The sequence below is a fragment of the Trachemys scripta genome, chromosome 1 (assembly GCF_013100865.1).
Source record: "Trachemys scripta elegans isolate TJP31775 chromosome 1, CAS_Tse_1.0, whole genome shotgun sequence".
NCBI classification, from domain to species: domain Eukaryota; kingdom Metazoa; phylum Chordata; order Testudines; family Emydidae; genus Trachemys; species Trachemys scripta.
Window position 1 is genome coordinate 227166334 of NC_048298.1, and position 13046 is coordinate 227179379.

Below are 13046 nucleotides of genomic sequence, written 5' to 3' on the forward strand. Positions count from 1 at the left end.
AGCCATATCAAAGGGTCAAAGGTAGGGTTCCCTTGGTGCCTGTGTACATGCTTCTCAACCTGCCAAGAGCTGAGGTACTATGTATGACAAAAACCAAACATGAGGGGCAGAAAAAAATCATTCCTGCAGGAAAATTAAAATGTTCTAGGAGCCACTCCTTCAGTATAAATAACTCTTTTTGTATTACTTCAGTTATCTGATTCTTTCTTATCAATGTCAATGATTTTCATTGAGGAGACATCAAATTTGTATGGAATGTGGGGACTAAAATTAGCAATGTCCCTTGAAATAAGAGGTACCACTGAGAGGTACCTATGTATTCAACAGTTTACAATTGAGCAAAAGCTAAATGGAATTTCGTGGTTCAAAGAAAAGGTATTTTTCTGGTCCAGTTTTCAAAGGCCTGCTGCAAACAATGGAGGTATGAGAGCTTCTCATAGACAAGGTCACAAGAATCCTTTGTACTGGAAAGTGTTAGGAAACCTACATATAGTTTGCTACCAGCTCCCCTTATAATTACCCACCACCAGCAAACCAGATAACTCAGATTAAATCCCCCTCCCTCTCCATTATTTCCCCCTCTTAAATTTTTCTATTCCAAAGCTCCCCATTTTTATCTGCCTGGGTGGCAAGATAAGGTTTACAGCATGACTTGAAGATTTTCAGTTTTGGCCTATTTCAGACTAAGGCTATGTTTCATTGTTAAAACTTTTGTTGCTCAGGAGTGTGAAAAAACACCCCTGAACGAAAAAAGTGTTAATGACGAAAAGCACCGGTGTGGACAGCGCTTTGTTGTCAGGAGATGCTCTCCCAGTGATGAAACTATTGCCCCTCGTTGGGGGTGGTTTTATTTTGTTGCCTGGAGAGCTCTCTTCCTGGGACAAAGAGCGGCTCTGCCGCGTACGTTACAACAGTGCAGCTGTAGCAGACCAGCTGTGCCATTGTAAGGTGCAGAGTGTAGACATAAACTAAAGCAATGGAGGCTGTGGGAGAGTGAGTTCTGAAGTTGTGAGGCCTTCACAAAGAACACTTGCTCAGAAGCCCTTTCTCATGTATACCTGTGGAGCTTTAGCTCAAGCACCTCTGCTGACTTCACCTGTGGAAGTATGGCGCACAGAGAGAAGTAAAGTCAACATTTTAAACTTCACCTGGAAACCAATAAGCAGGCGGTGTGGCATATATTCCTGTCAAAATACTCTTACAAAGCCGTAGTTAAGGTATAGCCCCATGCAGAGTACCTGACAGTAGTCTTAGTGAGGCACTCAGGGTGGGCAGCTGAATGAAGAGAACATGAAGTGAAGTCAGACCTACCTCTTAAAAAGCACCCTTCTCTATTTCCACAAGCTAGGGAGTCTTTCCAAATCGGAAGCAGGGGTTTGGCAGTTTCCACATTGCTTCTCTGTTCCAGTCTCTGCTGGCAACTCTCAGATACTCTAACCACCTCTTCTCCAGAGCCTCATAAGGTCAGTCAGAGACAGAGGCAGGGAAAGGGACAGCCTTTACAGCTCAGAGCCTCTCTTTGATTTGTCAGCACCTGTGCTGCAGAGTGAGTGGTCTCAGCAGTCCTGTGGAGCTGGAACTGTTGTGCTTCCCCAAAGGGACTCATGATACAGCATCATACCCCACTGAGAGGTCACATAAGCTGGGGGAGGAGGTAATTCTGAGTTTGAGGAGACATACCAGTGCTAGCTCCCCACCCAAATGGGCAGGACTTCCCCAGATCCTGCAGCAGGGAGGGGGGCCTTAAACCATCCCAATAGGCAACCCCCCATCCCTGAACTGGATCACATGAGGAGAGATAGAGAGGTGGTGTCCAACCCCTGTAGATGGGCATGGGACCCACCAGACCCTGGCACACATGCGTAGAAGGCAGTGAGAGGGGCTTAGAAACCAGTGAGAGGAAAGCCCCCCATACGCTAGATCACATGAGGGGGAGGGAGGGCTGCTCAAATCCCCCTAGAGGGGCCAGAGCTCCCCAGATATGGGCACATGGGAGGGAAGAATGTGGGTTTCACTGATGTCTCAGCCTCTATTCTCCCCCACTCTCCTGAAACTCACTCCCACATTCACCATCCCAGTGTCCCACCCCTCCAGCCCCCTAGCTCCCACAGCTTCCTCACTTGAGTTCCTAACCTTTCTCCCCTCCCATACCACCCATCCTGCTTTATCCTCCTCCATAACCTCCTCTCTTTACTTCAGCCCCCAACCCTACTCCTCTTTCCCCACTCCTCTGCCCCTTAGTGCCCCTTCCAGGAAGCAGTCACATGTCTAATTTTTTTCTGCAAAATATTTTGATTACATTCCCATCAAAACAGAATTCTTCCATTGACTTAGCTGCTGCCTCTTGAGGAGGTATGTTACCTGTAGTGATGGGAGAAACCCTCTCATCAGTAATGTCTACATGGAAGCACTGCTACAGCACTGCAGATATGCCTCTGTAGCAGTTTTAGTATAGACATACCCTCAGTTCAAAATGTCTTTTGTCTTAGGTGAGGGCTTGTAATTAACTTATATTTAGGCCATGTCTACACTACAAAATTATGTTGCCTTACGTCAGCATATAGCCACCATAGTTATTAAATCACTTGTGTGTGTGCACGCTTGGCTCCTTGTGTTGGCAGTGCACGTCCTCACCAGGAGCATTTGTATTGATTGAATTGTCAAGGTGGGGCATTGTGGGATGGCTCCTGAAAGCCAGTAACAGTCGATGGAAGCAATGCAGTGTCTACACTGACACTGGATTGACCTGCCACTAGGGGAGGTGATGTTACTAAATGGGTGTAGAGAGTCACTTATATTGGCAGGAGTCAATTTAAGTGAAGATACTTGTACAGCTAGGTCGACAGAAAGTAGTTTACATCAACCTAACTGTGTAGTGTGCACCAGGCCTTAGTTATGTTAATTGAAGGGTAAGTGTGATGCTCTGTACCTCGGGGGAACACCCAGCACCCCCATGTTCATCCTTGTAAAATGATTGTGTGGTATCCAATGTAAAGTTTGTCATGTCGGGTGTCTTCGGAAGGCTCATGATGCACTGAGCATTGTCGTTATGTGAGTAATTGTTGTCACAGTAATGTTATAGGTTATAATTTCATGTATATAGTTATGAGGCTGAAAATGTATCCTCATGGCTTAAAATAAGCCCAGGCAAAAACTTTCCAAGAGCAGAGAGGCAGTTCACACCACGTCAGGGTATGCATGGGACAAACAAAGCCCAGCCTCACGGGAACAAATGACGCTGGCCTGGGCAGCAACAAAAGGATCTGTTGGAATCTCGAGTGAGTCACCCCCCCTTCCTTTGGTCAGTTTGGGACTGCAATGAGGTAATGCTCACCTGACTCTGAAGGGGTAGGGGCAAAGGCAAGAGGGAAGAAAGAACATGATAAAAGGGAGAGACATTTGCCATGCTCTTTCTCTCTCTTCCACCTACATCTACAGACACCACACCAAGCGACTGAAGCGCTGATCAAAGGGGAGAGCCTGGCTGAAGAGCAGCCAGCCAGCCTGTGGTGTGAAGCATCTAAGTTTGTAAGGGCACCGAAAGTATTAATATCAGCTTAGAATGCATTTTGCTTTTATTTCATTTGACCAAATCTGACTTATGCTTTGACTTATAATCACTTAAAATTTATCTTTGTAGTTAATAAATCTGTTTGTTCTACCTGAAGCAGTGTGTTTAGTTTGAAACGTGTCAGAGACTCCCCTTGGGACAACAAGCCTGGTACATATCAATTTCTTTGTTAAATTGACAAACTCATATAAGTGGGCATAACTGGACACTGCAAGACGGAGGTTCCTAGGGTTGTATCTGGGACCGGAGATATTGGCTAGCGTCATTTGGTTGCACAATTCAAGGAGCAGCTTGCATGCCAGAGGCTGTGTGTGAACAGCCCAGGGGTGGGGGTTCTCACAGCAGAGCAGGGTAAGGCTGGCTCCCAGAGTCAAGGATTGGGGTGACCTAGCAGATCACTGGGCCAGATAACACCAGAGGGGAATGTCACAGTAAGTTCACAGCCAACAATCTGAATGAGGTCTGTCATTCATTCACTTATTAGTACCTCTCTGTTTAACAGAACAAGGCAGCAGAAGGAAAACAGTTTTTTTCGGGGGGAGGCATGTAACTTGGACCCCAAATGACCCTAAATTTGGATCACTGACACTATCCATGTCCCCATGTGGTGCACCAAATTTCAAAGTGATCTGAGTAACTATTTGGATTTTGGAACACTTACAGGTGCTGAGCTTTAAAGCATATAAGATGGCAGGAATGGAAACCCTCTAGCTGTTCTTTTGTATTGGCGCATAGACACTATAAAAATGTACATTTTTGTAAATACCAGTCTCAGTTTGGGTCCTGTGAGGATTTAGTGGTGCCTTGCACTCCCTTTGTTAAAACTGAGACTATTTTTTTCAGGGCTTACAGCTTCGCAGTCCCTATCTCAAGTGACTCTTCTGAGGCGCACCAAATTTCCAAGGAATCCAAGTGACCATGTTGATTTTAGAGGACTTAGAAATGTCGACCTTTAAACAGAAGTAATGACACAACCTTAAGTATAATGGTGCTGCTGTGCCACTATAATTAGTGTTAATGGGGGCCGCAAGCTCACACCATGAGGGCTTATTGATAACTCCTGAACTTAATTTTAACTATCAGTTACATATTATTGTTACTGAACTTTTTCTGCTGTGATTCTCCTTGGCTTTTCAGTTCTCCAGTATATGGAAATAATTTTCTTAAAATACAACTTATCATATACTCTAATGCTTCTGTTAAAGTTGTGCAACATTTTTGCTCACAAAAAGGAAAGTGGATCTTAGATGGGTGTTTATGTTTCCTGCAGAATAATATGTTATACAAAAGTTAGTGTTAGCAATCTAATAACTTTTAACTGAATTTGGTAGAGTGAATCAGAAAGATTATAGAATTCTTTATCAAACCCCAGCATTGATATAATTTTTCCATTATGAATTAGAAATCACTAAGATAATTTGCAAAGGCTGATGTTTTAATCTAAACAATAAAATCAGCATATTTAACAGCCTTATTAAATGCTAGCTGCCTTCCTGTTCAGTTTTCTTGTATCCCTTCATTAATTTACTTAGTTCTATTTATATGCAAATACATATGTTAATGCAGTGTTAAGGCTCAGACTTTAAACAAACAGAAATAGAAAATTGAGAGTGAAGGTTCCCACAACAGCCTTCATTCTGCCTCTTCTGTATTTGATTTTTTTTAAAGTAACTTTTATTCTGTTGGTTAAACCCTCCAGGGAAGATACTCATTTCACTATAGGTGTGTACAGTGCCTAGCACAATGATTTTTGACTATGGCTCATATGTGCTAGCATCATACATCAATTATTATTTATTTATATGTTTACACTTTATATGTAACAGTTATACCTATGTAGCATTCTGTACTATTTGACGTATGATCTGGTAATGAGATGTTGTTTTTGAAGTGTATTTTTTTCCCCTGAGTCTTGCCTGGATGTAACATTAACAGATTTTTTTTTCACATAATTTTCTTTGTTTTTTTTTTCTCTTTGTATGCCTTTCAACCTGTCCACAATTTGCTCCTCTGTATTACTCTAAAGCAGTGGTTCCCAAACTTGTTCCGCCACTTGTGCCGTGAAAGCCCCTGGCAGGCCGGTTTGTTTACCTGCTGCATCCGCAGGTTCGGCCGATCATGGCTCCCACTGGCCATGGTTCGCTGTTCCAGGCCAATGGGAGCCGCTGGAAGCGGCGTGGGCTGAGGGACATACTGGTCGCCACTTCCAGCAGCCCCCATTGGCCTGGAACAGCGAACCGCGGCCACTGGGAGCCGCGATCAGGCGAACCTGTGGACGCGGCAGGTAAACAAACCGACTGGCCTACCAGGGGCTTTTCCTGCACAAGCAGCAGAACAAGTTTGGGAACCACTGCTCTAAAGTGAAGCTCCCATAACTTGGCTATGTGCTATTCATAGGCCACACGGTTTCTCTGCAGAACTTCCTTTCCAACTCCCTCCCCAGTAGAATGGTTTTTGAACCCAGTTTTACATTTGGCCTCCACACCATGCCCTGGGAAAAAGTTCCACAGGTTGACTATGTGTTGTGTGAAGAAGTACTTCCTTTTGTTTGTTTTAAACCTGCTGCCTATTAATTTCATTGGGTGACCCCTGGTTCATGTGTTATGTGAAAGTGAATAAGGGAGTGTTATTTATCCTTTCTCCAAACCATTCATGATTTTATTGACGTCTATCAGATTCCCCCTAGTCATTTATTTTCCAAGCTGAACAGTCTGTCTTTTTAATCTCTCCTCATATGGAAGCTATTCCATTCCCCTAATAATTTTTGTTGCCCTTCCCTGTACCTTTTCCATTTCTAGTGTTTCTTTTTGGAGAGGGAGCAGGCTGCAAGCAATCTAGGCTGTTTCTTTCAGCTTGTAGACAGGGAACAAACCAGACTTGCCTTGGCTATGGATAAAGGGGTTAGGCGTACGTAAAGGAATATGTGTGTTGGGCTCTTTGTTATTTTAAATCCACTTCTGTAAGTGCTGTGTACCTTATGGGCAGAATAAATCATGCTTTGTTTTGAAGTAGCTGTTTCCGTATCACTGCAAACACATGCTGTCACAGGCTCCGGGAAGATAGCTCCTGCAGGTGCCAGGCCCATTGTGCTAGCTAAATAACACAGCTGACAACTGAGAGTATAAACCGGAGACCCAGTTGGATATGGTTGGATCATGAGATCCCACCCCAAGGCAAAGTGGAGGCACAGGCCTGCCACATAATACAGGTGCACTTCGGGGACTGCAAGAGGGTCTCAGCAGGAGTAGCCTACTCCGGGGTTGTGACAAGTTGTTCCAGTGGTTAATTACCCTCACTGTGAAAAATGTGCACATTATTTCTTGTCTGAATTTATCTGGTTACAACTTCCAGCCATTGAACCTTGTTATACTTTGCTAGATTGAAGGGCCTTCTATTATCAAATTTCGGTTCCCCCCATACACACTTATAGATAGTGATCAAGTTACCTCTTAACTGTGTCTAAAAATTATAAGATTGAATTGGTGAATTCCTCTGTGCTCACACTTGGGTACCTCCTTGAGAATTAATTCTCATTTGTATTTTAGATTCACTGCAGTTCAAACCTTTGGCTGTGCCATACATAGCGTTGTTCTTAACTTCCAGTAATTATGTAAAATTTTGTCCTTGAAACCTGTGTTGAGTGCTGCTCGGCTGCACCCTAACATTGGCCCTTTGAGTGTTCCTCTCATGATCAATGGGATCTTCTATTGTTATAACATTTAAATCCTGTGACCTGAGCACTGTAAAAAGAGTGCATTCATTGTTTTCATTTCATTTAATCTGACTTTTGCTTTATTCAGTAAACTAGATTTTACAGGCCTCCTCTTTATTTTATTGCCAATGCATTACATTTAGACAAAGTCATGTGTTGAACTATTGTGATTACAAAAGGCCCTTGTTGTGTTGTCCTTTCTTTGGAAACCACTTGCTATATTTACTGACTTGTTTACATAATGCTCAGGAAGTTTTGAAGAAATTGACAAGAGAAATTAAAGACTATAATTCGAAAGGGCACCAGCAGAATAAAACCAAATGACGTCCATAGAGTGTATTATGCAAATTAGAGTGGAAGTTTTGTCTTTATACAAAAATGAGTGACACCTCCAATTCAGCTCGGTGAGTTTTGCCCATGTAATTTCTCTTGATTTTCAGCCTGCTGTTGTTTAAACAGACATGCAGATTGCCAGCTTTTACGGTAGTTTCTATGATTGAACTAGTGATTATAACAGACTAGTGGTTGAGTAGCCAAGTATAGCGCTTGCTTGGAAAATTGCCTAGTGATGAAGAAAGCTCTATGTTGCTCCTGAGTCTCACATAAACTTGATTAGAAGTTATAGTTGTTACATTGTACAGTTGTATAGAAGTTACATTCAAAACTAAAAATTTGAATGTAATATGCACTGCACCAATGTTTGTTCTGCTTAGAAACACTGAGCCTGATTCTCCAATCACTGCACCCTATGAAACCTAAGCATCTTCCATCCCCTACTTATGGGTTCTTGTTTAACATGTTTCAAAAAGTGGATCTCAGAGTTCACTAGTTCATAGCAGAAGTGGTTCTTCCTCAGTACAGTTGAGGAAAATAAGCAGGGAACGATGTGTACAGAAGCTTGCACAGATGCTGACAGTGCTGCACCTAATTCAGATGACTTAAATCTACAGGTCCAGGACTAGGCAAACCTACCTATGAGTGACAAATAGGAAACTTTTCATAACCGGTTAAGTTCTACACAGTTTAAACTTTGTGAAAAAGTCACATCCTTATGCAAAGAGAATATTCCAAATGTGAAATGAATGTAAACTGGGGGGTGTCTTTCTGAGAGTGTAGACAGCCTGAAAAAAATGGTGTCTATGGGTTATTGTCCCAATCTTGTTACCAGGACACAGCCTGAGCAACTGACCTGTGTATTAGGGAGTTCCTTTGGGGTGGGTGTGAAGGGATTTTCCCCACCGGCCACCCCACCTGAGGCAGGGCTGTGTAGGGACCTCCAGAGCTGCCAGGGAGCAAAGAGGATTTATGCCAGAGGCAAACAGCCTCCATTCATCTTGAAAGGAGTGTCAACTCTAATAATCTTTGTCTTTCTCAATTTTACGCCTCAGCTTGCTGTTCTAGAATTCTGGGAGGCTATAGCCACCACCCAGCACTAGTAGTAAATAGGGTAAATCTTCTGATACTGCCATAGTGCATGGTTGTTAAGGGTTGTACAGCCCTATCATCTTTCATGTGAACTAAATTAATGTAAATAGTAATGTGTAAAACTAGATTGATGCTAGGTAAAAAAAGAATGCCGGGGGGGGGAGAGTGGAGGGAATGTTTTGACATTTCAGTTTAGAAATTAAATGTTATATCAGATGAGTTTTAGGGATACTTAAGGTGAAAGGTCACTAATTTAAAAGTTTGCTGCTGTCTTGGGTTTCCTTCTTCCAAAATGTTTGGAAGCACATTTTAAATAACTGATTTAGGGTAGCACATGTTAGTTTAGGAATCAAGAATATCAAATGTACTGGGAAGGCTTCTAGAATATTAAACAAAAAAAGATTGTGTATCACACATTTTAAGGGAGGCTAAGGCTTTGTGCCAAAATAAAAATTCTCAAGGTTCATTCAGTATTCATAGCCTATTTCAATGTGCCTTTTGTGTAAAAAGTGATTTATTCTCTTTAATCATTTGCAGAATTTAGCGTTTTCTTCCGAAGTATCTAGGGGTGAAATATTAATAATTTCCCATACAAATGAGCTTATAGGTATTGACTGCAAAGTAACTATTCACAGTGATATTTGAATCTCACCCGTATTTAAGTTCTTAACAGCTAATATTTCTTCTTCCATCATTTTACTTCTAAAGCATTGCCATATGGTTTAGTAAATTAGAGGGTAGGACAGAAACTCCAGGAACCAACCTTCTTTCACAAAGCTTTAAATAAAAGGTTGAACAAACTAATTGCATGAAAAATACTTCATACATGTTAATGCTTCTGATTTTTTGGCCCTAATACATTTGTCTGAGGGAGACCTTCACTATAAATTGCATAGCTGATACTATTTATGCGGGTGGTGGTGGTGAATTAGAAGAACTTTAATTTTACTAGGCTCTGCCTGTCTGGATTTAGGCTCTTATCCAAGGCCCACTGAAATCAGTGCAAGTCTTTATGTTGACTTCACTGGGCTTTGGATCTGATCCTTAGTCTATTGCATACACAGTGTACTGATGAAATGAGGACAATTGAAAACTATAGACTTCTCCATTTGTTTATGATAATGTGCACTGGATTATCTCAATTATGTCTCCATCAATAGTCATGAAGGAACGTCTCTAGCCGTTCCATTGTTTAACTCTATATAATATCTTTTGGTTAGTTCTGAACTCTACCATGCCTCAACCAAAGGCCCCTCACTGTTCCTAGAACATTCTAGCCAGTTCCTTTCTGACCACAGTCTGCTAAGCAGGTCTCCACAGGAGTTGATTAATGCAGTTCCAGCTCTCATTGCCTGAAACCTCTCTTGCCAGACACTGGATATCCTTCTTCCCTTTTTCCTGACTTCCAGTGAATACCAGCTGAATTGGCTGGGAAGCTCCTGCCTTCAGTTATCCCTTTCCTCAGGAGCTGATGGTTGAATATCTGTTCTCTTCCCTGGTCTGCCTGCAGGTGAGCTGTTTTGCTCCCCTTTTAAAATCCGGCTTTGTGCAAGCCTTGCAGGTGTGATGGGATGGAACTGGTTGAGTCCAGAGCAGCTCCTTAACCCACTGTGGTCCTGGGTGGGGTTTGTGTACCCCATCACACCATCCCAATCTCTTTTGTATGTAGTAATTCCTCTTGCTAATTTTTCACAACTGGTTCTCCTGCCAAAATTAAGCTGCCAGTTTCTACAAGTGAGGCTGTCTCCTTAACTCCTGGCGTGAAAATGATGGACAGCAGAGTGGCACGTTGAGGCATTCTGACTTTTAAGGATTTCCACCCATGAACTGCCTTCTATTATTTCATCTCTTACAGCATGTAGCAGTGCTGAGTTAAGCTGGCTGGAAGCCGTGTCTTGGATTCAAGAACAAAAAGGCACATGAGTGACTTGCACATTTTATTTTGCTGCTCTCTGATGTACATCATGTAGAGATTTGACTGCCATGTGGAATAAATACTAGCTTTCTGTTTTGATTTAAGTGTGTAGGTGTTAAAAAGAGGGTGAACATAATGGTTTTTAAAGTATTTGGCTTATCCTTATCTGACTGTTATATATATAAAAAAGACACCATTCTGCATAGCACAAATAATTAGATAAAGTGAATTATCTTTTCGCAATAATGAGAGTTAGCATTTTGGAATGGAGCCAGATTCTTGCAATCAACATTGGTTTGAACACAGAATGTCAGGTCCAATCCATGCCTTCTTGACAAGTTAACTTTGCAACACTTCTACTTGGAATGTGTGAGAGAAAGGTGTCTGCTTTCAAGGGCACTCCTAATATTCATCTCTTTTGAGGCAAATTTCCCAAAATAGGTGCCCAAATTATGCCTTCAAAATGTGCATTCATCCTTGCAAAACAGACATTGTCCAGACAGTTGCACAAAGAGTGACTTATAATTGCGTGTACAAATGCCTATGTTTTCAGTACAACTTTTGTTTTGTGAAATGTACCCTTTCAATCTAAATATTCAAACCCCCTTCATTTTATTTTTTGACTCATAAGGATGATGTAGGATATATATTTTAATATTTGTCTTTTTAAAAATCTGGCAGCTTTTACTGAGGGAAGGCTGTGTAAAACGATGCAGGCATATATACTTGTGTAACATAGGAAGTCATGTAGCTGTTACATCTGTCCATACAAATCTCCTGTAGCTAGGGCACTGGTAGTGACCTGAGGCATTTGGCCATCTCAGATGTCAATGTTTAATTGCGTTTTTCACAGAATTCTACCTTAAATATCATCACACCTTCTATCACTTGGGTTAAACAGGACTATCACCAGATTAGTGAGTGTGGACTTTGTAATGCAATGGTGGATGTGATTTCTCCACTCTGACCCCACAGTGACCAATTGCTATTATTTTAACAAAAGGTTACCTGAATAAAGTCCAGTTGACCTTGGAATTTTAATCTGGTGTCACTCATACTGTGGATGTGCTGATCTGTGGCTGAAAAGCAGCTGGTCTTGTTGTGTCTCCTTTTCTCCTCATTCTATGCTATGGTCTTTGCTTTTTCAATTGATCTCTTCCCTCCACCATGGGTTGCGGTTTCTTTTCAGCTCTCTCCCATTCTTTCCATTCACTCATGCTGGATGAAGCTACCATTGTCACATTGCAAACTGCCCTACACAATCACCATCACAGTTTCATCCCTGAGGCAGTCTTAAAATGTGCTACTGCAAGTGGCATAACAGCCTAGAAATCATTTATATATAGTGAGACCTGTTTTAAGAGGCCAACAAATATCACTTACTTAACAGAAGAGATCTAATAAAGACGGTACAAGATTGTGTTCAGGCAACGTTAGAAAGTCTATTAAAGATTAAAAATACTTAGCTGGTGCCAACATTTATTATTTCTAAAAACTTAACACATGTTCATACAATTTGTGTATTCAGGTACATATGGTAAAATAACAGCACTAAAATTAAGATGCTTTAAAATACTTCAGTGCAGTACAATTTTATTTTACATTCAGAACTGTTAGAAAAAGAGAGTCCAGCAGAAGGGGTTCTTTCTGAGTGGAATTTTTCAGCATTTTAGTCAACATAAATGATTTTGAAATAGCATAGAGAGTACATTTATAAAGTTGTGGATGATACCAAGCTGGGAGGGGTTATAAGTGCTTTGGAGGACAGGATTAGAATTCCAAATGATCTTGGCAAACTGGAGTAATGGTCTGAAATAAATAGGATTTAATTCAACAAGGACAAATGCAAAGTACTCCACTTAGGAAGGAATAATCAATTACACAAATACAAAATGGAAATGACTGCCTAGGAAGGAGTAATGTAGAAAAGGATCTAGGGTTATAGTGGATCACAAACTAAATAAGTCAACAGTGTAATACTGTTGCAGAAAAAGCAAACATCATTCTGGGATGTATTAGCAGGAGTGTTGTAAGCAAGACAGGAGAAGTAATTCTTCCATGCTACTTAGCACTAATAAGGCCTCAACTGGAGTACCGTGTCCAGTTCTGTGCATCACACTGTGGGGAAGATGTGGACAAATTGGAAAAAGTCCAGAGAAGAGTAACAAAAATGATTTAAGATCTGGAAAACCTACAAGGAAAAATTGGAAAACTGGGTTTGTTTGGTCTGGAGATGAGAAGACTGAGTGGGGACATGATAATAGTCTTCAAGTATATAAAAGGTTGTTATAAAGAGAAGGGTGATAAATTGTTCTCCTTATCCACTGAAGACACGATAAAATGTAATGGGTTTAAATTACAGCAAGGGAGATTTAGGTTAAACATTAAGAAAAACTTCCTACCTGTCAGTGTAGTTAAGCATT

The 13046-nt window shown here is 41.4% G+C and overlaps 1 protein-coding gene across 1 annotated transcript in view; it reads left to right on the forward strand.

Annotated features, from left to right (window-relative positions):
* The window catches only part of OCA2 (OCA2 melanosomal transmembrane protein), a 297190-nt gene that overhangs the window by 175694 nt on the left and 108450 nt on the right, over window positions 1-13046 (forward strand). The gene's annotated exons all lie outside the window — the stretch shown is intronic.